The following is an 11,105-nucleotide window of genomic DNA, read 5'->3' as shown; positions in this document are numbered from 1 at the left end:
ACCAAGGTGTGGAGGTGGGGCTGAGTGGGGTCGGGGGCAGATGGAGAAGGGAGGCAGGTGAGGTGGGATGCAGACGCTTCGCACACATTCTGGGTTGCATTTTATCCTCCAGTCATAGGGAGCCGCTGGTGTTCTTGATCAGTGTGAGCCCTTGATCAAGCCGGTCCTCAGGAAGTGAGTCCTATGCTGGAAGCTAGGAGGCAGTCCTTGAGCAGAGCACAGGGGGGTGTGGGGATGAGGGTCCTCCTCCAGGGCGGCACAGCAGGTGACACTTCAGCCTTGGGCCATTGCTCTTGGCTCCAGCAGTCCAGGGCCAGAGGGTCCCAGCCCCTTGGTGATGGCTTCCCTGGCTGAGCAGCTCCACCAGGCAAAGGGGCATCTACAGCGTGCTCACTGCATAGGCTCCCAGGAGCTCTGAGCATCCCCTTGTTGCCAGCCCCTTCACAGGGGGGCGAACTGAAACCAGTTTCCCATGGTGACCTCAATTCCTGACCCCACTCAGGGCATTTATAAGGCACCGAGAATTTTCACCTGCATGATACTGGTTAACAGTCCCACAGCCCACTTAATAGAAGAGCAAGGTCAAGTTCTGGAGTCTCTAGCCAATTAGAGAGGAAGCCACACCAGATCTCTAACCCAGGTTCTAATGAGGGGTGCAGCTCTCAGACCCCATAAATAGGAAAGGTTGGGAGGAAAAGTTTGGCGGAAGGGGGAGTGTTCTCAGATGGGGGGGTGTTTGCTGATGGGAGGGAGGGAGGGAGCATGCAAGATTGGGGCACAGGGAGGTCCCTGCAGATCACTCAGACAGCCTTAGTGGGGCTGGGCTGGGCAAGCAGAAGGGACCTCTAGAAGCACCCCCTCCCACGTGAAGTCCAGTTCCTGACGGGATGATTCAGCAGGCTTTGGGCAGGGTGGGGGCGCTATGGTGACAAGACCATGCATGGGAAACATGGACTCACCACCCAAGGTCTTTGATCTTCTTTGCAAGACTTGAACTTTAGAACACCCTGAACGAAGGGACTTCCTAGGAAGATGTTCATAAAAGATTATTCAGTGAAAAGAATAGGTGGGAAAATATTACATGCAATGGGGACTCAAAATCAGCATCGCAGGCATGAAGGGACAATGACTCTGTGCTATGGGGGGCTGGACACTATGGGGCTCCAGCAGCATCCCTGGGCTCTTTCCACTAGATACCATGGCATCCCACCGGTCATGACAATCAAAAATGTTTCCAGACATGGACAAATGTCTCCTAGGACAGTCCTCACTGCCGTAAAATGTGGTCTCGATTTTATCAAAAGGAAAGTGCGATGTATGCTCCTGGGGGGCAGGATGGCAGATCTGGTCACCAGCTGACAGCGTGTGAGCCCTTGGTTCCTTGGCTTCCCGGAATATCTTTCCCGGATACGTTCTCCCATCTGCACCCATGTGTGGGTGATGGCTGACACTGTCCCATCTGCAGACAGGGGACGGGACAGCCCAAGGCCCACACAGGAGGCCAGCGAAGCATCTATAGTTCCCAGCAAGCACCTGGAAAGGGAAATGCAAGTCAAAACCGCAGGAGACACCACTTCACACCCACCAGGGTGGCTGGAATCCATCCTTCCATGTGCTGCGCGGGATGTGAATGGGCACAGCCACCATGGAAAACCGTCTGGCAAGCTCCTCGAAAGGCCGACGTATAGTTACCATAGGAACCAGCAATTCCAGGGACATGCCCAGAAGAAACAGCTCGGCCGGGGCGGGGGGGTGGAGAGCTCGTGCACCCTGTTTGTAGCCGTGTCATTCGTAAGAGCCCAGAGAGGAAACAGCCTGAGCGTCCCAACATAAAAGTGTGGTCTATGCACACAATGGAGTATCACTCAGGTGTCCGTAGGAGTCAGGTCGTGATGCACACGACACGTGCACGAACACGGAAAACATCACAGCACGTGAAACCAGTCACGGCGCCTGTCGGCTCTTCCTCCCGGGATCAGACGCCAGTCGAGGATGGAACTGGGCCAGCCTCCTCCTGCGGGGGCCACGGAGTATCAGAGCTGGTGGCCAGCGCCTGTTCCGGAAGCCGCAGTCCTTGTCGCGGGGGCGGGGCGGGGGGGAAGACGGGGGTCGGCCAGGGGTCGGTCACCTGGGACTGTGAGCTCTGACGTGTGGGGTCTGCACAGGATCGATGGCATGCACCTGCCATGGTCGGGTGCACGCTGCTGTGGCAGGCAGTGGGACCCCCAGGGTGCAGAGTCACCCGCCTCGGAGATAAGAAGGCTGTGACGGGGCCAGGTCACGCGGTGGGCAGCACTGTGCAGTGCTGGGGCGCAGCCCCCTCGGGGCGGTGAGATCTCGCTCCTCACTCCGTGTGCTGCTGGCTGAGTGTTACGGATCTGGAAAGCGGAGCAGTGCCAACCTCCTTCTGCGTAGACTCCCGGAGACGACAGCAGTCAGAGCCCCACCTGCCTCGCCCCCGTCGGATTCAGGGCAGCCGGAAAGCGGTTATGGTGAGCCATAACCAAAACAGAGAGATGGGCTGTCCCCAGGCGCCCCCTCCAGCCTGTGCAAGGGGCGAGGGGCTGGCTGGGTAGACAGGAGTCTGACACCCACCCAAAGGACTCAGTCATCAGAACGAGGCCGGGGACGTCACCGCTGCCTGTCGCTGGGGGCTGCGGGGGGGGGGGGCTAGGACAGCGGTGGGGGGTGCCCCTGACTTCCAGGGGTGAGAGCCAGACACTGCAATGCGTGTGGGGCTGTTTCTTCCTGGGGGGAGTCTCCAGGTGGGGAGCTGGGGGACGCCACAGCTCTTCAGCCCAGGACTACCCGTGTGCTGTCCTTTTCCTCCGAGTAAACCTGTGTATTCACTCACTATGCAGTTGTAACCATTTACTACCAACCTGACGGCTTGAAACAGCAGAACTTTATCCCCACACAGCGCCGGAGGCCGGAAGTCCAAAATCAAGGTGTCGGTAGGGTTGTGCTCCCTCCCGAGCTCCAGGGGATCCAGCCTGGACTTCCAGCGCTCGTGGCGGCAAGGCCCTGGGCTTGTGGCCGTGACCTTCCACCTCTGTCCTCAGGTGGCATTTCCTCTCTGTCTCTGCCCTGTGTGTCCCTTATAAGGATACTTGAGGCACCACGTAGGCCCCCTCAGGGAACCCAAGACAATCCCATATCGGGGTCCCTATTTCAGTCACACCTACAAAGGTCTTTTTCCTAAAAAGGTCTTTTTCCCACAGGCTCCAGGCGTTAGGAACATATCTTTTGGGGGCTACCAGTCAACGGCTACACTTAGAGAGGCCGGATTGAGGTTCTGGGACGCTCTCCCGGACCCCTCCCACCCTTCACCAGAAACAACAGGGAAAGCCCCCACACCTGGGGGCCCGTGTGGGGTCAGCTCACATCAGGGCTGCAGGAACCTCTTCGCTATCATAACATGTGATATTTCCACAAGCCCAGAACCCTGGAAATTGCCATGCGCACAAATGTTTTCAGATGGAACTGGGAGAAATTTCTAACTATCAACAGACACTCCCAGAAAAACAGAGGCTGATCCCCAGAACCACACGGGGTAGGCAGCTTGGCCCCTTCCTCCTGACCGGATCAAAGGCGGCCCAGTGGGTGGTGGTGTTGATTCCGTTCTTCCTTTGAGAGATAATGGCACTGGCTGGTTTCCAGCTGACTGCGGAAGAGCATAGAGAACCCTGTCCCGAAGGGAAAGTCATCCCCGCGGCACCAACAGCATGGGATGTGTTTCCCGTGTGGGCGGGCTTGTGCCCTGGGAGCCTTCTTGGGGGTGCCTACAGTTGCCAAAGGCTCTCTCAGGGGAGCTTCACCCCCGGATGGCCCCGGGCCACATTCCTGCTCCCTGGTCCCTCGGAGTAGATGCCGTCCTGCCCCCTCCAAGCCACTGGATCCTTGGAATTCTGAGCTCTGAGCTCCCGGGCCTGACTCAGGGGCCTTGACAAGCAAGATCACAGAGGTTTGCACACACAAATGCGGCAGTCTCTCCCCCAAGGTGGCTGCTAATTGGAGAAACCCCCTCTCCACCACAACTCCGCTGATTTCCTTCTCCACCTCCCCGTGCACTGACCCCCAGTCTCTTTTTTTTTTTTTAAAGATTTTTTATTTATTTAACAGAGATAGAGAAAGAGCATAAGTAGGCAGAGCGGCAGACAGAGGGAGAGGGAGAAGCAGGCTCACTGCTGAGCAGGGAGCCCGATGCGGGGCTCGATCCCAGGATCCTAGGATCATGACCTGAGCTGAAGGCAGCTGCTTAACCAACTGAGCCACCCAGGCGCCCCAGACCCCCAGTCTCTTGCTGGAGAACCCACTCCTTCCCCTTCTGGCCCTGGCCCCAACAGTCCAGGCCAATTTCCTGGCACCAGGTGTGGTGGGGACTGTGGCCCCGGTCCTGGCTGAACCTTCTGCTGCCCCAGCCTTCTCTGCACCTCGGGCCGGCCCAGCCTGTACCCTGCATAGCTCTGCTGGCAGACAGCAGAAGGCCAAGACCCGGAGCTGGTGGACCTCCGTTTCTGGTGCAGCCTCCCCACGGGCTGGCCAGAGCCTCCCTGCCCACCAGCTCTCAGCCTCTGGGAAGAGGGGACCATAAACTGGAGCAAACTTGGAGAGGGCTTTTGCAGAGAGCACGGTGGCCCTGGGAGCAGCTGGGGCTCCGGGGGCTCCTCCCTTGGCCCTGGGCAGGAGTGGGTTCTGGGCCACACCAACTCCAGTCTGCAGCTCAGACCCCGGGGCTGCCTAGTTTGCCTCGTCTATCCCCCAGCGAGGCCCCAGCACTGCAGTCCCACCCCAGCCGTCCCCAGGCCTGCGTGCCATGGCACGTTGTCACAGACCCTTGTGGTAGTGCGGCTGGGCTCATGCCTGAGTCCCAGACGGCTGCTCTCACGAGCCCCGGGAGGTCTCCCGGCCCAGGAACAGCTCCCAGCTCCTCGGGCTGCTCACACGGTGCAGGCAGTGGAGGGTGTAAACCTCAGCGCCCGCCAGGGCCACACACGGAAGAGGCACCAAACCCGTTCAGGGCATTTCTCTCAGACGGGCTGTAGAGTCTTTGGGGTCTCGCCCGCTGGGCGGCCCGTCCGGGATTGGATACAGATGAGGCATTAGGCCCAGGAGCCCCGGACTCCTGGTGAAGTGCTCGTGGGAGGAGACGGCTCACCCCCCTGACCAGACACAGCTGGTGCAGTCCAGGCCTGCAGCTCCCGGACCCAGAGCATGTGCACGCGGGTCTCCTTTGGGACCTCATCGTTCCTCTCAGCAACTGGGGGTCGCAGAGGGAAAGCAAGGCAGAGGCAGGGGCTGGGGTTTCTTTCTTAAGCATTTGGCTCATTAAACAAGCAGGAAAAGCACAAGGAGAAGGAAAGAGGTCTGCAGGCCTGTTTGTCTGTCCTCCCCTGAGGTCAGAGGCCTTCCTCCTGCACTTGGTTATCTGCATGTGCTCCCTCCCTTCCCCCTCTGTCTCCATCTGTCTGTCTCTTGCCGGGGAGGCTCTGGTGTGGGACACATAAGCATCACACGAAGCCAGTGTCTGGGGGGCATCAGGGAGGACTCAGAAATGACCCCCAGCACCCCTCTCTCTGGAAGCGTTCCGCAGCTGACATACTCTTCCTTCCTTAGTTTTATTTATTCTGCAGTGGCCTCTGGAGAAGCCTCTGCTTCTGTCCCCCCCACCCCACCCCGTCCCGGGGCTGACAAGTGACGGGAGGCCCCGCCCTGCACTGAGGAGCTGCAGTGGGGCTCCCTTCTGTCCCAGAACCCTCGAGGGAGGGCCTAACGATGCCTCCATTTTACAGATGGGGAAACGGAGCCTCAGGGGTGTCGGGGGACTTTCCCACAGCCCAGAAATGGCAGAGGCCGGATCTGACTCCAGGCCTGTATAACTCCAGCAGGAGCCCGGGCTCCGTAGCGCCTCCTCACCCCTGCCGCTAGGAGCTGGAAGGAGCAGCCCAACGTGCCTGGGAGGAGGATCTGCCCCCGGAGGCTCCCTCCGTGATGGCTGGCGCAGGCCCCGGAGGTAAGAACGCAGGCTCTCAGGCCCCCCTACCGGCCAGGAGCATGCTCAGCCCCCGTCTTGATTGGGCTGCATTTAGTGCTCCTGATCCGCACCTCCCCGGTCCTGCTGGCCCGGGGGTCAGTGTGGGTCAGTTAGCGGCTGTTTGTCTCTCCCGGGGTGTCACCCAGCCCGTGCTCCCTCCCCCTTCCAGGTCCCTGGTGCTGTTCCTGTTCTGCACACCAGCCCCTCGGGCCTCCCTGGGGGCCCCCAACTGGACATGCCCACATCTGGACCACACCCTCTCTCCTCCCCCACCCCGGGCCACCTCCCACCTCTCCTGACAATCCACCTGTCCCGCTGCACCTGTCTCACTCCCTTCCAGCAGCAGCCTAGCCTTGAGAGAACAGAGGAGACAGGCCGAGCCCCGCCCACCTGCCACGAGCATTTATATCACGCTCGCTGTCACGTCCTGCTTCATGCTGCACCCCGGACACCCAGCCTCTAGCTCTGCCCGGGGAAGCTTGCCTGGTCCCCAAGGGCCCTGGGCTGGGCTGCAGTAGTGCGGGTGCATGCCCTGGTTGCTCTCCAGCGTCTTGCCTTCTGGCTCCCCAGCTCCTCAGACCTCTGGTCCTAGAGAACCCACCTCCCCCTGCGGCTCCAGGGCCAGAGCTTGGGGCTCAGATGCCACAGGTTGGCACAGACCTCCAGGCCCCTGATTAGCTTAGGAGTGGACCCGTGACCCGAGCTGGTCCAATCAGAGGGAATGCCAGGCTTCTCGCTGGGATGCGGGTACAAGCTGGATGTGAATCAGGAGTTTGCAGCTTTAGAAGCTGCATCTTGGGACCTTAGGATAAAGGAGGAACCACAAGGCAAAGACACAGGAAGAAACCTAGTTCTCGACAGTATTGTTGAGCTATTGGATCGAGCCTTGCCTGAAAGCCAATTTACCACTGGGCTTTTCATCGCATGAATCAATAACTTTGCTTTGTTGTTAAGCCATTTGCGGTTGGATTTTCTGTGTCTAGCAACTAGCATCTAGAAAGATTCCCGACTAAGATAGGCATGGGAGGGGCTAAGACAGAGTGTGGGGGTCCTTACTGTCTGGCTCCAGGATCTGAGCCATCAGGCTTGCAATCCGAGGAGCTGGCCCAGTCTCAACACATTCTTGGCTGTGAGTCCTTAGCCCGTGTGGACAAGTGTGATTCGGCAGGCTCCTTGGTGCTAGGCGTAGGATGGTAGCTCCGGCCTTTGGGGAACAGGTGCACCTCTGTGGGGAGGCACAGCCTCTCCGATTAGCACCGCCATATGTTCTGGCTTCTCCTCCGTTTCCTTCTGCCCCCGCCCCAACTCATCCTGTGCTTCATTCACAGGCGATGCCGGGGAGTCTGATGGGCGGGCCAGCCAGGCCCTTCTCCCCTTGGGACCGAGTCCTGCCACCCACAGATCAGAGCCAGGAGCACGGCAGCCCCGGACCAAACTCACGGTCTTCTCTGCAGATGCAGGACGAAGCCATTTCAGGAAGGACCTGGTGGTGGAGAACAGAGAACAAACACAGGGGTCCTCAGGAGGGGCTGCACACTGTCCGACGCACCTGTGCTTGGCCTCGCCACCCAACACGGCAGGGACAATGCATACGTGCTTCTAGCAGGACGGAGGCGAGCCGCCCGATGAACACAGCAGGGAGAGGGCATGAGAAACAGGCATGCTCACCGCAGGACACTCGGTACAAAGATTCTGGGAACAACTGGCTAGAATCTATCAGAATTTATCCAGTGCTTGCACTTCCAGAGATCAATGCGTACATGGCCGTAGAGAGGTCATTGTACCCGGATGTCCAGTAAACCATGAGGATGAAGCAAAATAGTAACAAAGCGATTATGGTGATAACAGAACCCCCAGAGAAGTTCCACCGTGGATCTGTGGTCAGGAAGAATGAGGTCCCACTGCAAAGGCAGATGAGGGAAAAGTGCCACAGAGGGAGGTGCTGCATGTATGTTGATTTGGGAGACCCAGTCTGGGCAGGTCTACCCCAAACTTTTGGCCAGGGCCACCTCTGGAGGGGCCTGCACCAGGACCCAAGAGGCCCCACAAAGCACCCTGGTGCAGGGGGTGCTTCCTTCCAGCTCCGTGAGCCCCTGCCTGGCCACGTGGGTGAATGGGCCCCCCAGCCTCAGCCCATTCCTGGCCACTGTGGTTTGAACCTGTTGTGATCTTGGTGGCAAAGTGGGACCCAGCAGTTGGGCCTTAGGAGTTTACCCCCAGCCACCTCTGTGTGAGGGACACTGAATGACAGGGAGAGGAGGAGGGCGTGGGCCGGCCTGCCCAGACCACAAGGCAGGCTGGGCAGGGCAGGGAGGAGGACGCAGAGGAATGAGCAGGATTCCTACGAGCAGAGGGCGGGGAGGAAGGCCTGAGTTCCAGGACACGGGGCAGGGCAGTCACCAGACCAGAGCCCAAGTTCCCAGGAGGCCGGGAATACCAAGTCTGGACGATTGGACTTTATTCTGGAGACTGATGATGCCCGGGCGGCGCCTGAGTAGGAAACCATGAGGGAATTCCTGACGGCAGTGGGCGAGCCCAGGGGCTGGAGGACACGGTGGTTCTATGACAGATAAACCTGGGCCTCGTCCCACAGCCCTGAGCACAAGCTGTGTGACCTCGTGTGAGACACGGTGCGCCTCTGAGCCTCCGCCTTCTCCCCTGAATGGTTCCCACTCCTGGGGCCAGGGAATGGTTTGGGGCTCTTCCTGGCTGTGGTCAGCGTGACCAGGTGTGACCTCACAGGTTGAAGATTGTGACTGAGAGCATGGGAGACGTAAGAGAGAGAAAGGAGAAACTGCTGGGTCTTTGCCTCCACGGAGAGGTGCTGGCATCTGTCACAGCAAATGCCAGCCCCAGATGCCAGCCCCAGACGCCGGCCCCAGACGCCGGCCCCAGACGCTGGCCCCAGATGCCGGCCCCAGATGCCGGCCCCACGACCCAGCGGTGCCTGTGGGGTGCGGCACACAGGCTGCCCCTCACATCCAGCCCGGTCAACAGTAGGCTCAGTGTGTAGGAGCCCACGCGGGATCCTGGCCCCAGGCCCTCCAGCTGGGAACCCCTACACCTTTCTCAGCCCCTGGGATGTTTCCTCAAAACAGCTCTCAGGAGCTAAGGATGCCCCATTTCTCATGGAACCTGAGGCCCTGCTGTCCTCAAGGTGGGTTTAAGTGCTCGCTGGAGGCCAGTGAGGGCCTGCAGGCCCAGAGGCTCCCTGACAGCTGTGGGAAACACCCCTGGGCCCTGAGCTGAGCCCGACACAGGAGGTTTCCAAGATGATCCGAGTCCAGAGTGATACCCAGGGCTCTGCTGACATCTGAGGACAGCCTCCGCCTCTGCGGATGGCCCTGGAGCCCTGGCCAGTTAACGGGATTAGAATGGCATTTCAAGGGGCGCGTGGGGGGCTCAGTCGTTAAGCGTCTGCCTTAGGCTTGGGTCATGATCCCAAGATCGTGGAATCGAGCCCCGCATCGGGCTCCCTGCTCCGCGGGAAGCCTGCTTCTCCCTCTCCCACTTCCCCTGCTTGTGTTCCCTCTCTCACTGTGTCTCTCTCTGTCAAATAAATAAATAAAATCTTAAAAAAAAAAAAAAAAAAAGAATGTCATTTCAAGATGCCCATTGGTCCCGCCCCGCCCCGAGGCTCCTGGCCCTCCGGCCCGCGGGCTGAACCTTTGAGGTTAGGTAGTGGGCTTCCCAGGAGGCGGCGCTCACGCGGAGGGCAGGGGTGCCGTCGGCGGGCGCGCGGCGCCCCACACCGCCTCCCGGCGGCCGCGTGGGGAAACGGCCCGGGTCCGCGCTGGGTTTCCCGCACCGCAGCGCGTGGGTCTGGACCCCGGACGCGCGGCAGAGAAGCGCTCCGAGGGACCGTGGGGCAGCCTTCACTTCTCGCCGCGGCCTGGAGCCCTGGGCGAGCTGCTCCTGGGGTGCAGCTGCGCGCGGGGCTGCACCCTTGCTCATCGCGCGATCCAATGAGGCTGACCCCGGGGCCTCTGGGGTGTGAGCGGCCTGGGACCGCCTCCGGCAGCTGCAGGACCCGCCTCTCGAGGAAGCCCGGGCATGGCCCCTACCCTGGGACACTGCCCAAGCCGCCCCTACTGTCGCTTTGCCGACGGGTGACTCAGGACCGTGAACCTGAGCCTCACGAGCCTTCGGGCACGGACCCATACACGCGGCACCGCGCACACCTATGCACCACTCACGTGCGCACATGGAGTCCAAGCGCACACGTCTGTGTCCCTCCACATCACATACACACATGCACACACAGACACCCCTACACGCACAAGCACACACAGCAGTACACAATCACACGAACACGCGTGCATGATGCGCAAACGTGCAAACCCAAACACGCTCACAGATGTGTACCCTTACACACGTGCACACGCACGGCCCTCACTAGCCCTGTGGAGCTCCGGCTGCTTCCTCTGCCACCCCTGCTGGCTGCTGGCTGGACCCCCTGGCCCCAGCTGACCCAGCTATGGGGCCCAGACAAGGCCACCAAGACTGGTGCTGGGTGTCCCGATCCGAGGACACGCCTGGTTACCCCCTGTGGATGCCCAGCTCCACACACCTGCCTTCTTCTACTTTGAGGAGGGTGTTAGAGAAGCTGGGTGAGAACCTTGGCTCCATTAAACCGCCTTTTGGACCTTGGGCAAATTGCTTCTTTGTTCTGCACCTCAGTTTCTTCATCTGAACAATGGGTTCATATCAGAGCATGCATGGTGGCTATGTAGCCTAACAAGATCTTCCTTACCAAGCCCACAGCCTGACTTCTGGAAAGTGTTCAGGAAGTGTGGGCTCCTGGCCTGAAAGGGACTTCTTTTCACCAGTGGGGAAACTGAGTCCAGGACAAAGTAGTGATTTGACGCAGCTCCCCCAGCGACTTCACAGGGGACCTGCACCCCTGCCTGGCTTGCAGTGGCTTCCTTTCTGCCCACCTTGTGTGGCTGGCGCCAAGAGCCCTGCAGCTTTGTGTGGCCGCTCACTGCGCGGCTTTCATTTTGCTGCCCCAGGAATTCCCTTCAGTTCCATTCCCATCCAGAACTTCCCAGGCCCGGGGAGGAAACCACAA

The sequence above is a fragment of the Phoca vitulina genome, unplaced genomic scaffold (assembly GCF_004348235.1).
Source record: "Phoca vitulina isolate PV1807 unplaced genomic scaffold, GSC_HSeal_1.0 scaffold50, whole genome shotgun sequence".
Taxonomy (NCBI): Eukaryota; Metazoa; Chordata; class Mammalia; order Carnivora; family Phocidae; genus Phoca; species Phoca vitulina.
The sequence above is the reverse complement of the archived record's forward strand: the minus strand, read 5'-3'. Positions refer to the sequence as shown.